At 39.5% G+C, this 21,360-nt stretch overlaps 1 protein-coding gene across 2 annotated transcripts in view; it reads left to right on the forward strand.

The window, feature by feature from the left end:
- The first annotated feature begins 381 nt into the window (after positions 1-381).
- The window catches only part of LOC139463729 (islet cell autoantigen 1-like), a 341,431-nt gene continuing 320,452 nt past the window's right edge, over positions 382-21,360 (forward strand). For both annotated transcript variants that reach the window (XM_071244977.1, XM_071244979.1), the window contains exon 1: positions 382-451. The gene's annotated coding sequence lies outside the window, so the exon portion shown is untranslated. The remainder of the gene's footprint in view (positions 452-21,360) is intronic.

A 21,360-nucleotide genomic window follows, 5' to 3' on the forward strand; every position in this document is an offset into this window, starting at 1 on the left:
GCAACTGCGCCATCTGAGTGTGCATACACTTATGACCAATGATTTCGCTGTCATGTGACTGACCTCTCGTCCAACTGAAAAGTTGTACAACGTGTAAACTTCAAATAAAAAAATTGTATGTATATATAAAATTTAGATGGACATTTATATCATAATTAATATTGTAATTTATTGATGATACAATGCGTGACAATACAAATGGTACTCTCGTGTCGTAACTTCCGTTCAGACTCGTTTTATATATCCCTTTTGTCCCTTGAGGACATGTCCTGTGATTTCATTCAGCAAGCACTCAGAGACAATGATGATAATTACGAATGATTAGTGGTATGCGTGTTATGTAAAATAGGTTATGTCCCTTTGTCATTTTCGCCCGATTCCGCTCATTTCCGGGAAATCGATAACAAGATGGCTGAAAAGTGACAACAGTGAACAGGTGGACAATCCATAGGTAATGGTACCCCCAAACATGCTTCAAAATGAGTCAGACTTTGTATATGTATTTCAGTTATGTGGGCAGTTTTATGCCACTCGTTTTGATCCAGATGGAGAGGTTATTTGGAGATGCAGATTGCATAATTTATAAGCTAAGTAATTCCAGTGGGGACAAATGTGTTTAGCATGCAGTAAGAATTTGACATGACATTGAACAGCTTCGTGCATCCAGGTTTGGCTCCATCTCAACCTGTCTGTTGGTACTGTTTAGTTTTTTAAATATCTCACATATCCCAGAGAATATGTGAGACAACGTACTTAGTACGTCCGTAAATAGGATTTCATGTTTCATTCAGTTCTACTTGTGATTTGGGAACATTTGTCATATATAGGCTATAGAGTATAAAGTTCCAAATAGCTATCACAGAAATAAGTGGATCCTTTCTTATCCGATGGCTAAACTAATGAGTCTAACTTGTCCATATATATTCTTGTCCTGAGCACAATGGGGTCGAACAAAGACAACAAGAAATGACTTGACCAATGTTTACATAAGGTGGAGAACACCACCTTCATAAATCCTATGTAGATTGTTATGGCTGACAAATTCCCTGCTGTACCAGTCTTAATGTTGTTTCCATTATCGTAGGAACGAACAGCTGGGGAAACTGTTTCTGTTATTTTTCAGCAGGTAGCCTTGTTGACATGGTGTTGCAAATATGTTAGCATCATGTAGAATTCTTTTGGGCCTACCTTTAGAATACAGAACCACAAACTTTTCAAACACGTGACAATACACTAACACATAATTTGTAGTATATTGTTGCATACAGTCACATCGGCGAAAAAATGCCCTGTGACGGGTAGTATAGGTAATGGTGATTCTGCCACAACCCCACTGGGGCCAGATTTATATACCTATACTGCTACTTGATCTATTTCAAGTAGATCCTGGTCGCGAGTTTATGGGATCAGTAGCTAAACTGTTAACAAAGCATGATGTTGAAATCAGGCGTGGTGAAAAAGAGGCCCACCGTTGTCAAGCTATCACTGAAAGATTTAACCGGACATTAGCAGAACGGGATGGATCAGAATCAGTATGGGATCGAAATGAAATCGGAATGATTAAGATCAACCGAATGGGTGACACGTTTATCAGCTGTTGTATCAGCGCTAAATAATGAAGTAACGAGATTAATCGGGAAGAAACCATCCGATGCAATTAAAATGAAATCTGTGACTTCCGAATCTTCAGCACCAAGGAGAGGCAAAGAACAAAAACTTCCAGATGGAGTAAGCGTAAGATATTCACACCAGCTCGGTGAACTCGAAGGAGGTCTACGTCGCGCAACCGATTCGATTTGGTCCCTTAAGATATATAACATTAGTCGATTGGTTATGAAAGAAGGAGAGCCTATTCTTTATTATCTTAAAGATGGACCGGGCAGGGCATTTGTACGAGAAGAGTTGCTCATAGTTCCCAACGATACAGTATTACCGCCCTAAGTAACCATAAGCATAGGTAGTTACACCATCCTTATCAATCCTTCTCTTTGGGGGATAATGATGTCTTGTTCATTCTTAATCCATATATCCTGTGATTGACACTTCTTAAAGAGTTCATCTTGTGTTTGAATGTTCTACCATTGAATAATGCTTCTTTATACTGTTCATGTTTGATATGCTTTTTTACAACATACTTCTTAACACCCTTAGCTTTTCTTATCTCCCCATTATCGGACTTCTTTATAGAATACATCTCAGGTCTTAATCCAACATACTCCGCTATAGGGGTCCCAGCACATTCATCCTTCATCTTACCTAACACCTTTTTATTTACTACGCTGTGCAGTGGATTATCTTTTGGGTAATCGCTTGTATCGTACATATCTATTTTTTCTGCCATATCTTTATACACATCCTCGGTTTGTATTTCCATCAACAAAGAATCTGTTTCGGTATATAACACCACATCTATCGCCGTATTACTTCTTAAGTTGTAATAAAAGTCATACATTAAGTGTTTTGACAAGTACCAACCAACGTACACCGGTCTGTTGAATTTTATATTACTCTTCTGCATATGCGGCTAAGTCGTTATCAAATATCTTGCTTCTGTTAAAAGACGGACTGGCTGTAGGTTTCCTAAGTCTTTCTTCCTCATTAGATCTGACTAATTTAACATCAACACGCTTCCTCAGATTCTCCATAGTTTTACCAAATACTAAGTTATTCATGAGCTTAGTAGGTTCTTTTCGAAATCGCTGGTAGCCATCTTTCTTAAATCTGTGTTCAACCTTATATAGGGTTCTATCCAAGGGCTTTGATCGAACTTTAGAACTCTGTGTATTTTCTTTAGTTTCATATCTAACAATAGATGAAACTGGAGATTTCTATAGTGAACTGTATATTTTGTCTCATCCGTCAAATTTGGTACGAGTTTTTCTACGTTAGCCAACCTTGTATTACCCATCAAGGAGTGTTGATATTCCGACATCCAATCTTTATTAACCATTAATCTTTCTGGACCTAGCAGATAACTTATGATCTTTATGTAACTCTGTTGGATATTTCAAATCAACTTCTAGTATGTACCCTTTATTCACATCAATCTTGTGAATATCATTCACATTGATATTATGACTATCGACCCACTCAAAACCACCCGTGGGTAAAGGTTGACTCATAGCCCACCCGTACAAATTGTTGGCGTCGAGATATAATATGTGCGTATCAGGTTTACTTGGATCATATCCTTCTACAAATTTATTATTAGCCTTAGAATACCTTTTCGCCGCCATCGATATACCACCTCTTAATCCTTTCTCAACAAACAAGTGCATATAGTAATCAGTGAGTAATTTTAGTTGTTCACCGGTCTTCTTCAACAATGCATCCCACGATAGTCAGAGACTGGAATAGTACCATGCCGGATCCAAGCCATATTGTTTTAAACATGTCTTTCTAAATATCTCAAATATATCGGCAAGTAACAGTACATTGGTTTTTAAGTACAGATTGTGATAATCACCTAACTTCTTACAACCTAATTTATCCCACACCGTCAGAGCGTGTTCATAATCAGCATCGGTTATTTTTGATTCTGTTAAGTTACTATAGAATGATTCAAGGGGTGGTAATTTAGTTTCGTCGAATATAGACCAATCATCCATATATTCGTAAGGATATACACCTTTTCTTAGCAACAAATGCCGAGTTAACCGATCAGTATATTGATTTGTTATGCAAAGTCATCGGGATTGTTCGCATTAGCTAAATTGTCCAGGGAAGATAACAGAAACTGTACGGAGTCCATGAATATAAGTCCATTACTTTGCTTTATTCTAGCTTTCCCCATCTTCCCGGGGCAAGATAGTTAACTGACTTTAAAAGACCAGTTTCCACCCTTGCTGAACTATGCTGGAATGTCCCTTCTATGCCTCTCCTATGGACCAATCAGATTCCACCTCTCGTATCAGTCGCATTTGCTTCAAACAAAACGGCGGCTCCCAGTCAAGACGATCTGATCGATAATCAAGATCTATATAATGTGATAAAATGAGTCTTACATCATGAAGTGCATCAAATCACGTGAGCACCTTGATTAAAAACATGAAAAGATTAAGAAAATACCTATTGACAACGAGTTAGCGGTGCACATGCTTTTCAAATCCTGCAATTGACCGAAATCTGCGTGACAATTTACGAACCGGATTTCGATTTCGGAGCGCAATTTTGATTGGACTATGCATAGACTCGTAAGTCCAGCCAAAATGTAACTCCATAATACCAGCATAGCTTGGCAAGGGTGGAAACTGAACTTTTATAGTTAGTTAACTCACTTGCCTCGGTAAGATGAGCTTTCCCATCCTTGTCCGTAAAATTTGTAGTTTTAGTCAACGAGAATGATATGTTTTTTTCCATATTATTAGGAATGCACGTTAAATCGCCGTCGGTCTTTGAGATAGCTTGCATAATGAGATGTGAATCGTATCCCCTAAGGTTGTGAAACACAACGGGGATGGGTATTGTTTCACAATACATTTTTAGTTTCAAGTTACACTCGTTATGAGCGGATCCCCGATAATTACCCGTGACGTGGCAATGATCTCTTACGGAATCCCCATCCAGGGGTTTATTACAAACATGACAACTCGTTGACTTCTTATGGGCCCTCCAATCATCCCTCGTCATACACATGGGTTTCTTACACGATAATTTTTCCCTGATTATTCTCTCTTCATTTTGTAGATATTCTAGGAACTTTCCCGCTGCATCAGGACCTCTGTAAATCACTGGAGTGTTTGTTTTCCCATCATACCTTACAACTATATATCCAAACCCACAAGGAATATGTTCTTGAGTTTTGTACGTAAAACTACTATCAGTATTGCGTTCAGTATTTTCTATGGGTTTGATAAACGCTTCGATGTCGGCGTAAATTACGTACGGTACTGGCATTTGATTACAATAATGTTCAAATTTTAACATATTTAAGCCACCGTCGGTCTTTGAGATAGCTTGCATGATGAGATGAGAATCATATCCTCTAAGGTTATGAAACACGACAGGCATGGGTATTGTTTGAGAATTCATTTTTAGTTTCAAGTTACATTCATTATGCGCCGCTCCCCAATAATTACATGTGATCTCAGTGATCTCTTACGGAATCCCCATTCAGGTGTTTATTACAAACATGGCAACCTGTTGACTTCTTATAGGCCCTCCAATCATCCTTCGTCATACACATGGGACCGCCTCCGTGGTCTAGTGGTAGAGTGTCCGCCCGGAGAGCGGAAGGTCCGGGGTTCGATCCCCGACCGCGTCATGCCAAAAGACGTTAAAAGATGGTACTTGTTGTTACCCTGTCTGGCGCTCGGCATTAAGGGGCTAAAACAAGGACTGGTCGGCTCGGAGTCAGTATACTGTGTCTGAGTGGGGTATTCATGTCAAACTGCGGTATGGTATCTCAGTGAGCTAGCACTAAAAATCGGCATCAGTCCGGACTAGTACAAGCAGCCACACAAACACACACATGTAGATGCACGTCGCTATATAAGTGCAATAATCTTGGACGCGACGTTAAACCCGATTTCACCTCACCTCACCTCATACACATGGGTTTCTAACACTTTCCCGCTGCATCGGGACCTCTGTAAATCACAGGCAGGTTTGTTTTCCCATCATACCTTACAACTATATATCCAAACCCACAAGAAATATGTTCTTGAGTTTTATATGTAAAACTACATACGGTATTGTGTTCAGTACCATTTTCTTGAGTATAGTGCACACTTTTTTAAAAAAAAACCACAGCTGTGTAGAAGGGGGTGCGCATTATACACGAATTATGAGTTTGGATGTTTTTTCCCTCATGGAAAGACTGTGAGCATGTAACACCGGAAATACCATGTCAACAAATCCATACTGAAGTACGCAAATTAATCATGTAATTACACTGTCTGGCTATAGAAAGTGTTCTTTGTATATCTGGACTTACATTTGTAACTTATTTTATTAATTTTATTCAAAATTCCTTTTAATATTGTTTTAATTAATTTCGGCCAAATCTTGTGTGAAGGGATCGGAAGATCGCACAACTCAACATTATTAACAGCAACCACGGTCAGATTACCGCTATTGACGCCTCAAAACAGAACTTTAGTTGACAGAGAATGGATACATATATCATAAATGCCATACTTTGACTCGTTAAAAGCCATATTTGTTTTTGTTTGACGATTCTATGTCAACACGTCATTCTCGTGATCACGTGCGCGTGAGCCTTGACGGTGACTAGTCAGACTGGTTCCATGTAAAAATTTATACCCGGGATCAGCTGCTTCGCTTAGGGTTATTATTTTTTTAAATATCAGTAAAAGCTGCATCTAAATTAACAAGATATTGGAATATATTATTCCTGATAAAAAAAATAGTTTCAGATACAATTTATGCTGATCCTTGCATTAAAATCCTGTAAAGTTATATCATTGGATGTGTCTTGACTTGTGTACAGCTGATTGCTGTTTCCGGCTTAGTTTACGAGAAAATACACATGGTTATCTTAATCCCTGGATATGAAACAATGCCTAGAAGAATAAAAAATACGTTTTAAATAGTAAATCAACATGTCTGGTCATTTTTTATCTCAACTGCCTGACATCGCTGAAGGGACGCGGTGTAATTTTTTATGCGCTTGGTATTCGAATTTTTTTCTCCAAAATACGTAATCCGCTAGAGGGGGGTGTGCATTATACATGGTGTGCACTATACTCAAGAAAATTTGGTATTTTCTAAAGGTTTGATAAGTGCTTCGAAGCCGGCATAAATTATGTACGGTACTGTCATTTGATTACAATAATCTTCAAATTTTAGTATAGGCATATGTATCCTGATAACAGTCTATCCAACACCTATGCAGTCTTCTTTATGAGCTTCTAATAGATCTTATCTGCTGTACCAATGCAGGAATCTTTCACACAAATATTTCTTTCCTGCATGTTTTGCTTGATGGCATAATAGCCTGCTTAAACTCTTTATCCACGTAAAATGATATTTACCATCAGAAACGAAATGATTCTGGGAATATGTTCCGGGGCGGGGCTAATCCTGTGTACAACATCTAACTAATTTTACTTGATACGATGGACTTAACATCATTGACATACATGTTGGAATTAATACGTATCTTCCAACCTCTAAGATATTTACCAACGCCGGCAGTGGGAACAAATTTTAACTCATCAACCCGATGATAAAAATAATCAATCAGTTGATAAAAATAATCAACCAGATTGATCTAGTAAAGGGATCAATTCAGCTTTTCTCATTCGAGAATAACCTCTCAGCCCACTTTTTTTCGCTTGAGCTTTGAGTTCTCTAAAAGTCTTGGTTTTGTTGTATTCCAAACCGAGTAAATCAATCAATTCAGCTTTTCTCATTCGAGAATAACCATGTAGACCACATTGTTTTGCCAAAGCCTTCAACTCTCTCACAAAAACCATTGTGGTTTAATGGTATATGCAAAATGAGTCAAATCTCTAAATGGTTGTTTTTCATATATCTAAATACTTATTCTCCCCAACCTATTCCTCTCGTTGATGTAATCTCTCTTCCTAGCGTAAATAATCTGGTTCCTCACCCTATCAGCGCCGTGTTTCTTACATAAACAATAACGACCTTTGACTCCTATCCCACATACAGAACAAACGTAATTTATGTTTCCCCGTCTGATGTAATAAGAGTGGATCCTACAGTAAACACCCACATAACGTCGGTTGCATTGAATCAGCTTCCCCATGAGTGTAAATCTGCACAGATTCATGGTTATACATCTATCATATCATTTGTCTAAATGCAAATCACATCTCAACTGGTGAGTCATAGTTATCCTAGCTATTTATAGATTAATTGATACGTAATAGATCATAGCTTTTGTGTAGCTTAAAATAGATAACAGTCAGCCAGTCAGCGCTATTTATAGCTGAGTAGTCAGGGTTATTATTGATGGTTGATACTCAGTAGAACATAGCTAAATACGGACACACCAGTCAATCCAAAAACTATAAACGCTATCTTGCGGTTTTTCTGAGCCTCTGACGGTGTAGAAAACTGACTTATTGTTGGTCTCGGTATTGGGTCAAGTTTCTTTCCATAAACGAGGAAGTATTCATGCATGGCAGATTCAACATTCTTAAACGTTTGAATTGAATGCCCCTCTTTACGCAGTTCATCATTAATAAAATCTAATCTTAACATCCTATTTCTGGCCCATTGTGACTGGGCTGTTCCGAGTTGTTCTAATGCTTTATTATGTCTTTTCTGCTCAGAACCTCTCATACTAGAAAAAAAAAATTACTCCCCCAAAAAGCTAGAGCATTAACAATAGCTCCACCGACCATCATCGGAATTGATGCTATATTCAAATGTTTTATATGAATATAAAATATTCATATGTTCAATAATATAAAATATTCAAATGTTTAATTACTTCATTATGTCTTCTGGGATAAGTCCTTGTTTGATGAGCATATCTTTTGTAGCCATTGCCAATACTATATGAAGAATCATCATACCGATACCATAACCATTAAAATCTAGCTTGGGTGGTGTGGCTTTAGTAATCATTTTACCGTATATGACCGCGTATAAACCGAATTTTGAGGACCAGAAAAAAGATTCTGTAGGAAGGGGTCGGCTTATCCACGGGATACACTTTCATGGTAGTATTTTTCAGATCGTGATTTGTCAGAAACATCGCCTGAATGACGGTCCGATAGGTTACAACTTCCCGAAAGTTTGGAAGTTGCCACGACTAGAGCCATTATTGTTTTAAATTATCAATAAAGTTATTATTATACACCAATGTTGTCATTATTAAAAAAATGTTATGCATGTTACTACTTCCGATAATTAGTTTTCAACTGAATGTTCAAAGTTTATCGTTCTTCATAAACTCCACAATCTTTACATGTAACAATATATATAATTCACAGCTATAATATATTATCCCCAGATGAAATCGCCAATAGCTATTATGTACGTTTTGCAAAGTTCATAAATTGATAGTGAACAAGTGTCTGCCTTTATTGAAAGAGGCAAATAAACAACTGTAACACTGAGTTATTCTGTTCGCCATTTGCAAAAACATGTGATCAGCTGTTTCCTGTGACGTCACAAACGGTGACCACTGTCATTGCTTCCTGTTGTTTAAAAAGCAACACGGTACACAAGGAAATGAGCACTGATAATAACGGTCTGATTGGTATTGTCATGTTGTTTACACAAACATTTTCAAGTTGTGGCTGCTTAGCGATCGTGTTGGGAGTAGGGGCTTAATTCCTTTGTTTTCGAGAGATTAGTTTAATAAACTGGAGAAGCCTGTGAGTAAGTGATGGTCATTCAAAGTGTTCATAGTTTATTTAATTCAATTGGATTAACATACAATAGTGGTATAAAGGGGGTTATAAAAGTTGGTATATATTTACTGACTTACAGAAAGTGAGAAAGAAAGCCCTAAATAGGTCAAAAAGGGATAAATCAGCCTTTGCCCAAGTCCGAGCAGCCAGGACGAAAGTAAGACAACTCATAGACGATTCTAAAAAAGAGTCATGGCAGACATTCTGCAAATCCCTTAATGAGAAAACAAATGCTAAAACAGTCTGGAGCAAAATACACGCAATCAGGGGTAAGCGGAAACCCACAAAAATTCCCAAGTTAGCCAACGCCCATACAGTCAAAGAAAAGGCCAACATTCTAGCTGAGCACTTCTCATCTGTCAGCAGCAACACAAATTGCAGCGAAGAATTCAAACAGGAAAAAATGCTTATGCCTAAGATCTCAAAACGGCCGCAAAGCAAGCATCTGGTATACAATATACCATTTACGGTGACAGAGTTTGATGATGCGATACAACATAGAAAAGGCACAGCACCTGGTCTTGACACAACCAGCTACGAGATATTGAAAAACCTACCTGATCAAACCAAAGGCTTACTCACTGAGTTGTATAACACGATATGGTCCAAAGGAGAAGTCCCAAAAGCATGGAAACATGCTGCGGTTATCCCGCTGCTAAAGCAAGGGAAAGAAGAAGCCCTACCAAACTCTTTTGACCGATCTCACTCACCTCAAACATGTGCAAAGCCATGGAAGCCATGGTTACAAAAAGGCTCATGCATCATCTTCAAACTGGCAATCACATAAAACCTGACCAAAGTGGCTTCAGGAAGGGACACTCGTGTCTAGATCATATTCTAAGACTGGAAAATGAAATAAAAAAAGCCCAATTAAACAGACAATACCTAGCCGCAGTATTTCTGGACTTCAGCAAAGCCTTCGATATGGTATGGCATGACGGACTCCTCTCAAAACTATCACAAAATGGAGTTGAAGGGAACATGGCAAACTTCATAGACAGCTTCCTGCAAGACAGGTCGCTATCAGTTAAAATAGGGAACAATCGATCGGATCCTATGGCACTGGACAATGGCACGCCACAAGGCAGCATCATAAGCCCAACCCTGTTTAATATCATGATCAATGATCTTTTTGACCATGTCAACTCTCCTACCCAAACTTCTAAGTTCGCTGATGACGGAGCAATATGGGTAAAGCACAGAGATATCTCACAAATCAGAAAAAAACTCCAGTCAGCCCTGGACGGAGTAGATCAATGGTGCAATAAATGGGGATTCACCCTTTCAAGTGAAAAAACGGTTGGAGTTCTATTCAAACGTCGGGGGAAAGATGCTATGATACCCCGTGTCTCCATAAAAGGCAAACATATCAAATTCGAAAAATCTGCAATATTTCTTGGAGTTATCCTTGATCAACACCTCACTTGGCGCAAGCATATAGAATATGTGGAAAACAGATGTCAAAAAGACCTGAACGTATTACGGGCAATTTCAGGCACATCTTGGGGCACATCGAGGGACACTCAGCTGGACCTCTACAAAGCTCTTATCAGATCAAAAATTGACTATGGTTGTGAGGCTTTTCACTCAGCATCAAATACTGTCTTGAGGCGCCTAGACAGAATACAATACAAAGCCCTAATGCTGGCCACAGGCGCAGCGACAGGCACCTCACTAGAAGCACTACAAGTAGAAACAGGAGAACTCCCATTGAAACTAAGAAGAGAGCAGGCAATATTATCGTTCTGGGGACGAACATCAAACCCTTTGGTTAAAATGATATGGCAAGACAAAAACGCTCGAGATGAAGCCCTAGCTCGAAAAAATCCCTCACTAAAGCCATCTGGGATATTAGTGCGTGAACTCATTCGAAGTCACAATTGCGATGACATTCAGCCTCCAGAAAGTCACTACAAAGGTTTACACCCTCCCTGGACTTTACAAACTCCCAAAGTTGACACTGCTTTAACATCAGAAGTCACTAAAAGAGAAAACCCAACCCTACTACGATCAGTAGCTATCACTAAAATTCAAACTACCTGGGACAGCTGGGCCCATATATACACTGATGGATCCAAGAATCCTATCAACAACAGTGCTGGTTACGGGATCCATATCCACAGCTCCAAACCCCAAGCACATTCAGTTCGCTTGCCTGATGGTCAGTCAGTATTCACGGCTGAATTGGAGGCAATTCATACCGGAACTCCCGGAAGCAAAGGCAGTCGTCCTATCAGACTCGCTAAGTGCACTTCAGGCCATCAGTGGGAGAAACTCAAACTCCAGGCCAAACACAGTCAACAATATTCTATACGAATATACAAAACTATCGGACCAAGGGCAACAGGTGGAGCTGTGTTTGATCCCCTCTCACATAGATATTCATGGAAATGAAAAAGCAGACTCACTGGCGAAGCTAGCTCTAGACAAAGCGGATATACAGCCTATTCCCTTTAGTAAACTAGAGATAAAAAGCAAAATCAAAGCCTCCATAGCAAAAAGATGGCAAGCCCAATGGGACGCAAGTAAGATCGGCAGATGGCTATACAAAATTCAAGCCAAGGTCCAACAAAAGCCAAACTCATACTCAAATGAAAGGAAAATTGAAACTGCTATCTCACGCCTCAGACTTGGTCACAAAAAGCACTATGACAAGGTTTGCTCATCTTGCAATCAGGCTGAAACCATTGACCACCTGTTACTAGAATGTCAAGACCATGCCCCAGCCCGGGCTAGGTTAAAACAAGAATTGCAGTTAGATCCGCTATCTGTCATAGATCTCCTAAAGCCAAGAGATGCAATAGCGAAGGCCAAACTAACTCTATTTCTGAGAGATGGACAGCTGCTCGAACGTATATAAACAGAGCAGCCAAGGATAAAAATGAAATCATATCAATATAAGAAAATAGAAATCATATCAATGCAAAAAACAGAAATTATGTGAACACCGAAATCACAATAGATATGTGAACCCTTCTCACACACAGGAGTCCCAAAGAGGGACAGGTCAGCCGAAATTGCCTAGGCAGAAGGCGACCTCTTAAACACCTAATGCAACAACAACAACAACACTGACTTACAATATCCCAAAGAATAACAAACTACCTAAATGAACACCAAATTAAAAATCTTAAACAAAACTGCAAACAATCAAATATCTTCACCCCTAAACTTAAAATACCCAAAATAGACACAACACTAGCTAGCCAAATGAATAAACAAACCGACCCAAACATAGCTAAAACTACCACACTAGCATACATACACGAAAATTGGCCAAATTGGTGTCACATTTACATGGACGGATCCTCAGATCTCCAAACACACAGGTTTCGGAGTCCATACCACACAACCAACTAAAACCACACAATCCTTCCGACTCCCAAACAACCAATCAATATTCACGGCAGAACTAATGGGCATGGCCTCAGCCCTCCATAATCAAGAATCCAAAAACCACAAAAAAATCCTAATACTTACCGACTCCCTGAGTGGACTGCAAGCCCTCCAAAACAAAAATACCAAAAACCGACCTAAATTAATAAATCAAATACTTAAAAGCTCCAACGACCTAACTAAGGCAGGCAAACAAATAACCTTCTTGTGGATACCCGCCCACGTAGGAATATACAGTAATGAAAACGCCGATGAAGCAGCTAAACTATCCCTCAAAATCCCAGAAATAAGCTTAAACTTACCCATCTCAAAATCAGAAATTAAAAGTGTAAACAAACAAAAAATCACAAAAAAATGGCATAACCTATATCTAAACTCAAATAGCCAAATCAAAAAAATGCTCAGCAAACCACTAACCAAACCAAAAATTCTCCATCCATCAAAAAAATGGACAGAGTAATCACTAAACTCCAAACAGGTGACACCAACCTAAATAACCACCTAAAAAAAATAAAAATACACACTACAGGTAACTGCCCACACTGCAAACAACCAGAAACCCCAGAACACGCACTCATCCACTGCACACACTACCTAACACATCAAACCGCATTACAAACCACCCTCAATCTAAACAAGACTCTCACTCTAGAAGAAATACTAAACCCACAAAATAAACTAGAAAACTTTAAGGCCTTAGGCTCCCTTAGTTCTCCTCCCCAACCCCATCGGCATCTATTCCAAATCTCAAAATTCCCAAATTCTATATAAGCAGCCCCTAAACCGCCCTCTGGGGTTGCACAGACCACTTTCGCCCCTTTCGGAAACACATTAAATGGCCTGGCCGGGCCCGTGTGCGAAATACGCATCAGTCGGAAAGCGCACGTTAAATCTCCAAAGTAAGTAAGTAAGTAAGTACTGACTGACATTCTCATCATGAGTTTGAATTGAAAACGCCATGCTTACGATGCTGAATTCAAACTGCGAGTCTTCGCTCTAGCTGATATATTTTCTCACAGGTTCATAATTCTATATACACCGATTCACAAAATGGCGCTTCGTTGTTGATGGCAACATATAACGATCTTTATGAGATTAATAAAACCCAAGAGAAACAGCTTCCCACATTATGAAAGTGGATGACTGGTTTGTTAAATCTTTATTAGAAATAATAATGACTTTTTCAATTTGATTACGTTGTTTTTCATCTTTTCTTTTTGAATATCTGCGAGTACCGGCACATGTCTGACTTCGCAGTGTTTTTTGCCTTTCACTTCCTGTTTCGGCTTATCTGTGGGTCATATCATTTTCTTTCGTATTTCAATGGTCAAGTTAACACCTCGGCTTATCTACGGGGTCGGCGTATCTGCGGTCATATACGGTAGCTATATGAGCATAGCCAATGGCTAAGCCGCTGACCACCGCTGAATGATATGTTGCGTTTACCAACATTTTACTGTCTGTAACTGGAGTAGTCATTGCTATTATAACATTACATGAGGGCTTAACTCTAATTATGGCTCCAAGCCGAAAGGCTGTAGAGCCCTATTGTAATCGTTCGATTTATTATTATTTATTAGGGCTCCAAGCCTGAAAGGCTGTAGAGCCCTATTGTAGTTGTTGTGTTTGTTATTATTATTATTATTCCGCCGTTTTTTGTACCAGACCTACAAAAACAACCAGTGGCCAGAATGGCTTCAATATGGCTAAGGGCAGATACCTCATCAAAGTTTCAACTTCAGCAGCAATAATCTTCGAAACTAATTGTCCAAGGACTTCCAGATTTGCCATGCGGCAGCGCAATCAGATGCCCATCATTTTGTACTGCAGGACCATGGTAGCTACAACGCACCGTTTAGCAGCCATATTGGATTTATATGTTTATTGTGGTATATGTTTGTGGATTTCATAAACAAGTACGTGGGCTTTGTGTATAATTTTCAGCGAACTACGATTGTGTTCATCCGCTGTGGAGTGCCGAGATCAGTTGTCAGCCGAGATCAGTTGTCAGTGTTAGTGAGATACAGTGTACATTCTGCTGGTGAACAACACAAGAAGAAACGGACTATAGAAATCTGTTTTTGAAGCAGTGAAAGAAGCTGCAGTAATATTTCAGAATAAGCCCCGTTCACAGCATTTCAATCTACTTAGAACACTCATAACGTGCTCGCAACGGACTTCTCCAATAGGCATACTTATTTCTTGAAGTAGTACCGACACGGTGATGTTTGAGATGTAATGTTGTGCCCTGTTTCCTGGTGAACTGCAACTGTGTTCTATGGCTATGGTTTTTGGATTACAGCTTAGCTACTACTACTATGTACACTGGGCTTCCCCATAGCCATGTTTAATTGTAGCGGCATAGAATCGAAGGCTACGGAAAGAAACATTAAACAGGATTCATCTATAACAACATACTTGAACCTATTGTACCTCAGCAGATCATCCAATAACTGTCAGACTAGGCACTTTTTAGTATTTACTCATCCGAATCATACATTCACCAAACTGTGATCTGACATGTTTTGAAAATGTTTTTTCGGGAGAAGGGGGACCAAGCGATTTTATGACGTTTCCAACTGGTTCATTAAAGACACCGAAAGAAGCAGCAGTAAAAATATCAAACAAACCCTGTTTGTTTTATCTCAAAAAGGCATATTTATTTCTTTGCATAATACATGACAACAGGACAACGTGACGTCTGTTCTGTGATTCTGTGTCCTATTCCCTGGTGAACTGCAACTGTGTTATTCCTATGGTTTACCGATTTCACTAGCGGCTGAGAGACATACTTACTTATCTATAGAAAGCATGTGCGTACAACATGTCAACATGCTGATTTGGCTATGTCCGAAGGTGGTATTCTCGGCAGTGATGCAGGGTCGTGCATCGATGGTATAGCCCCATGGACAAATAAACTTCGAACATATTGTGTATAACCACCCAAACCCTGCTTCAGCCGGCACTGACAAGGTGTATTTCAGGGTAACGGCCAGCTAGCCAGCCAGCCACTGTAACACTATAGCAAGACTGCAGTAACGCTATATCGCGGTGATGGACATACTTGTACCAGTCAATGCACTCAGTAAACTGCATTGTTCCCCAGGTCTTTTGGTTTCGTTTGACCCCATCGCTTTTCTCGGTTAATACAAACTGTGAACACATGATCCATAACCACCTAAATATTAATTGCTTCAATGGGCACTCAGGATAGATGATATGTATAAGAGTGTACAGTAGTGCATATATCATTCCTGATACTGGAAGTGACTTATGAGTCAACTGGGATAATTGTCTAAAAAGTAATCACCTTGAGCCATTAAAAACTCATTTTCATTGGTTTAGTCCTCTGTATAACCAAAGTGAGATATTGTGAAATGCACTACCATGAATGTAAACAAGCATCAGCACTTATATTTGATATCGCTTGGAGCCCGCATCGTTGCTTGCAACTATATTTATTATTATTATTGTTTATTATTCCGCCTATTTTTGTACCAGGCCTAGCAAAATAACGACTGGCCTGATTGTGTTCAAATTTTGTATGTGTATGTGGACTGTTGGGTACTAGTGCCTGCTAAAAACCCAAGGCCTTAGGCCCAAAGGCCAAGGGCAGATAACTGAAAAACAAGTATTTTTTTACGATATATTTTGCCCTGCTGCTCCACAACCGTTTGTCCGTTTACTTTCAAACCTTGCATGTATCTGCTGCTTCAGTTCTTTGATATGTTTTGTTCTTTGACTTTGGTCATTGATCATGTGGTTTGGCAGCCATATTGGATTCAAGGTTTTCACAGGGTTTTTTGGGTACCTGTCTTCAAATACTATCTGGGGGCACGGGTGGCCCAGTCCTCTAAGGCGCCCCGATTTCGCTGTGTAGATTTGCGTCCCTTTGGCACGCCAGAAACCTAAGATTGTGGGTTTGAATCCTGGTTCGCCCTGATTATGTTTCTAGGTTTGTCAGCACCATACCCGTGCTCGTGGGTTTCACTGAAGTGGTAAACGTCTGAGACCTGCATCACTTCGGGCTTTCCTCCCACATTAAGCTGACACGCCGTGATATAACTGGAATACTGTTAAAAGAGGCGTTAAACCCGACTGACTGACTGACTGACTGACTGACTCACTGACTATCTCCTCCGAATCCACTGCATGAAATGCTTTCAAAATTTCTGAGAATTGTCTCCATACAGAACACAACAAATTGCCATAGCCGTTTGGATATCCTGTTTGGTTGCGGCAATAATGGATTTTGATTTTGATCATTTTATTTCACCGAAATTTTACTTTAAAGATCATATCTTGTGAGGTTCTCCACAGAAACTATTAATAGTTTACATGAAGTTAGTTGGACATATGTAGCTCATTTTTTGTTCTTTGACTTTGGTCATTGGTCACATGGTTTGGAAGCCATATTGGATTCAAGGTTTTCACAGTGTGTTTTGGGTACCTGTCTTCCAATCTTATCTCCTCTGGATCCACTGCATGAAATGCATCCAAACTTTCTGATAATTGTCTCCATACAGAACACAACAAATTGCCATAGCCGTTTGGATATCCTGTTTGGTTGCGGCAATAATGGATTTTGATTTTGATCATTTTATTTCACCGAAATTTTACTTTAAAGATCATATCTTGTGAGGTTCTCCACAGAAACTATTAATAGTTTACATGAAGTTAGTGTGCCATATGTACCTCATTTTTTGTTCTTTGACTTTGGTCATTGGTCACATGGTTTGGAAGCCATATTGGATTCAAGGTTTTCACAGTGTGTTTTGGGTACCTGTCTTCCAATGGTATCTCCTCTGGATCCACTGCATGAAATGCATCCAAACTTTCTGATAATTGTCTCCATACAGAACACAACAAATTGTCATAGCCGTTTTTGGATATCCTTTTTGGTTGCTGCAATAATGGATTTTGATTTTGATAAAAAAAAATCACCGAAAGTTTACTTTAAAGATCATATCTTGTAAGGTTATCCACAGAAACTATTGAAAGTTGACATGAAGTTAGTTGGACATATGTACCTCATTTTTTGTTCTTGGTTGCATGCTAAAAGTAACACCGCTTGGTGGTAATATTTGATTAATATTTGGGACACCCCTGGAACACGCCAATTCGTATTGGCGATGTCAGGTGACTATTTTTGGACGGAGTTGGTTCAAGCAAACCCTATGAGGATTCGAACATGTTCAAGGTCGGAAATGGGTTTAGAACAGACTTGGACACCCCTGCACATGACAATTACGTAGCGGCGATACCCTGCAAGTGGTGCCTACATTTGACGGTACAAGGAAACCCTTTGAGGATTCGAACATGGATGTTTGTGCGCAGTGTTACATGGAGCCCGGCATTGCTGCTTGCAGCTTTAATTGAACTTGTTGTTGTGATTGCGCAATCGCTGGTGAAGTTTTCTCTTCTCCAGTCTTATAAAACAACCATACCACCGCTATAGCAACAACCCCCAGTGTATAGGGAGCCCAAGTTTTAATCGTGCTATGTTCAGTATTTGAATTGTGGACCTTTGCCTTCCTCGCTAGCGCACCCTTCCTACCAGCTGTGACTTTTCGAGGATTCTTAGTCACTCTTGCTTGTGATTTCGCAATCGATGGTATTTCCTCATTCACTTGTGGTGCAATCTGTGTTTGTGGTGTTTCCTAGTTTACTTGTTGTGCAGTCAGGGTTTGTACTTGTTGTTGCGTCTCCACAATCTGTTGTGGTGTCACTTGAGTCTCCATTATTAGTATGTGGGCACTTATGTTTAAATTGACAATACCTAGCCGTTATTAAAGCGGTGGTCACCGGCGCTAAGAACATTCCGTATCTGTTATAAAACTCACAGCTTACTGTGCTTATAGCATGTTCGATGAATGGGTCTTTCTCTAGAGATTCCCATAAATACATGTAATGTTCTGTCGCGATAGGAAGAAATGTACTAGCTATGACTGTGTATAGTTGTAACATAGCCGAACCTATTGTTTTAGTCATGGTAGCTCCCAGTCTAGACTCGTAATGCGCATACAGTTTTTTAATTTCTCAATCAGTCATGTTATCAATGGTATAATTTTCCCCCAAATATTGGGAGCATTTTCCACCGGATACCAAAGCCGCGAGTCTTTTCTCTATGGTTATCTAAAGATTTATCTGTAACTACTTCAGCATGTTGATCAGGCTCATCTTTGAGCATTTGTTCGATAAGTTCGTCGCATTCCATAATGTAATACCTAAGGAGATATTTAAGTCTAACATAATGGAATATTGCATATCAAATACACCCCGAAATAATAAACTGCTGTAAAAGAGTGAGGATTTCAAACCACATTATTACATAATAACCGCTACTAATGTTCAATTTATCGTATTTTTGCTATATTTTTGCTTAGCAATTGCTATATGTTTGCTTAGCAGTTGCTATATTTGCTATATTTTTGTTATATTTTTGCTTAGCAGTTGCTATTTTTGCTATATATTTGCGAAGCAATTGCATAAGCAGCTGTTTGATCGGTTTTTAATACGAGTTTACAATGCTTTGTTTCCTCTAACAGTTTTCTGACTTTATCTCGTTCGTGCTTGGTATAAATAACACCATTTTTGCGTAGACATTCCTCAAATGAATCGGGGTCTTTGCAATGAATCAGGGCTACCTATTTGGTCTGTTCTCTGAGATCTTTCAGGACAGAGTTGTATTTTTGAGTAAGTACCCAAACACTATGCTGAGTATGCCGACCGGAGAATGCTAAATATGAAAGCATATCTTTCTTTTTGGTAAGTTCTTTAGTTGCACTGCAGTCGTCTATTATGAAAAGGGTTGATTCTCCTTTGTATTACTCGTAAACAGTCTTGTAAACGATCACCTGGGTCAACTCTGTGCACCCCGGGATCTTTCATTACCCAATCTCTCGATAGGTATGTTTTATTAACGTTTATGGTCTGACACAAAATAATAATATGGTTGAAAACAGTATGATAATGACTTTGTAAAATATCTAGAATAAAAGCTGTTTTTCCACACAACCCGTTTGCCCGCAGATGATAGCGCAGTGTGGTTCCTTAGGTAAAAGATTATTAATAGATTGCTTGCACGAATCGTCCATTCTGTATATTAAGTTGCGCGTCCATAATCACGTACAAATATAAGTTTAATTTACTAGCCGCTTCCTGGAGCTTCATCATCTGCATAGTAACACCCTCGCTAGCATTTTCTATTCTCCGCCCACTGCCGTGTAGTTGGTCATCGTCTGTTGTTCGCATGTCGAGCCATATCGCATACTTCGTGGTAAGGAATTCAGCCATCGACACATCCCCGAGAGACAGATCTTTCACGACTGCTTCTCGGCTTTGTTTTATAGAAGGGAGTTTTTTAATTTCATCCTACTGTTGATATGCTCGCATGCTATATAGTTGATTAGGCACACCCTCGATAGTCAATTCTACTTTTGTAATCTTGGGATTGTAGAACTTCTCTTATCTCTTGCAAATTCATCAGAGGGGTCCTCAAACAACATTAAATACCTTCAACGATCTAGCGGGGATGTTTAGATTGATATTCCACGTCATATCTCTTTTGTTCCTGGTGATTCTGGTGTCGAAGCACGCGATCGTAGAAAATGGCTAAACTTCCGGTATACTGGTTACGAATTTGTCTTGTTAATTCAGGATCTGTTATCATTTCATACTCTTGTGAGATATTGTAATTAGAATAGTTAGTATCATCTTCAGCGTTTTGATTACTCTGCTGTAGTCATTAAAAGTGAGTTCGTATTCTAACCTATCGCCTAGGGATGCTTGATAGAAGGGCATGTGACTGTCTTGTAATTCAAAGTCTAGCGGAATATAGAATCGGTTACCTAATGCATCAGCAACAGCCTTATCTCCTACGACGGTATTATCGCCACTATCGGCACCTACATGCAGTTTCAATGTGTTCTGATTACAAATACCTTGGTACTGTAAGTTTTCCCGTTCTTTAGCCGTTCCCCAGAGATCCATATAACAGAAGTATACATCGCTATCGTCAGTTCCTGGAACTAACACATCGTGTGCTCCGAGATTAGGAAAGCAAACCAGAAGTGTTTGATTCTGATCAATGGTACTCGGGTTATTATCCCCCGCCGGGCCAGAAATGGCCAAAGGGGAATTATGTCGTGGCGCAGTCCGTCCGTCCGTCCGTCCGTCCCACAGAGGGTACTAAGCTTGTGAAATCAACTCCTCCTACAGTTTCCAGAGAATATCCCTGACATTCTACACACAAGATGTCGACATGTTGATGATACGCATATCGCAGTCCCGTTTGGTTTCGACTAATTTTGACAGAGTTACTGCCCCTGTTTTATGGAGTTTCATTTGCCGAATTGTGAGAGAGGGTACTAAGCTTGTGAAATTAACTCCTCCTACACATTCCAGAGAATATCCCTGACACTCTACACCCAAGATTTCGACATGTTGATGATACGCATATCGCAGTCGACTAATTTTGACAGAGTTACTGCCTCTGTTTTACGAAGCTTCATTTGACTTGTTAAAAAAATTTATGCGGGGGATGTTGTGCTCTCAGAGCACTCTTGTTAGTTATAGTTACAGACTGGCGAATTGCTTTGACTCCTAATGT

This window comes from Haliotis cracherodii, unplaced genomic scaffold (assembly GCF_022045235.1).
Source record: "Haliotis cracherodii isolate W230 unplaced genomic scaffold, xgHalCrac1.p SCAF_16, whole genome shotgun sequence".
NCBI lineage: Eukaryota > Metazoa > Mollusca > Gastropoda > Lepetellida > Haliotidae > Haliotis > Haliotis cracherodii.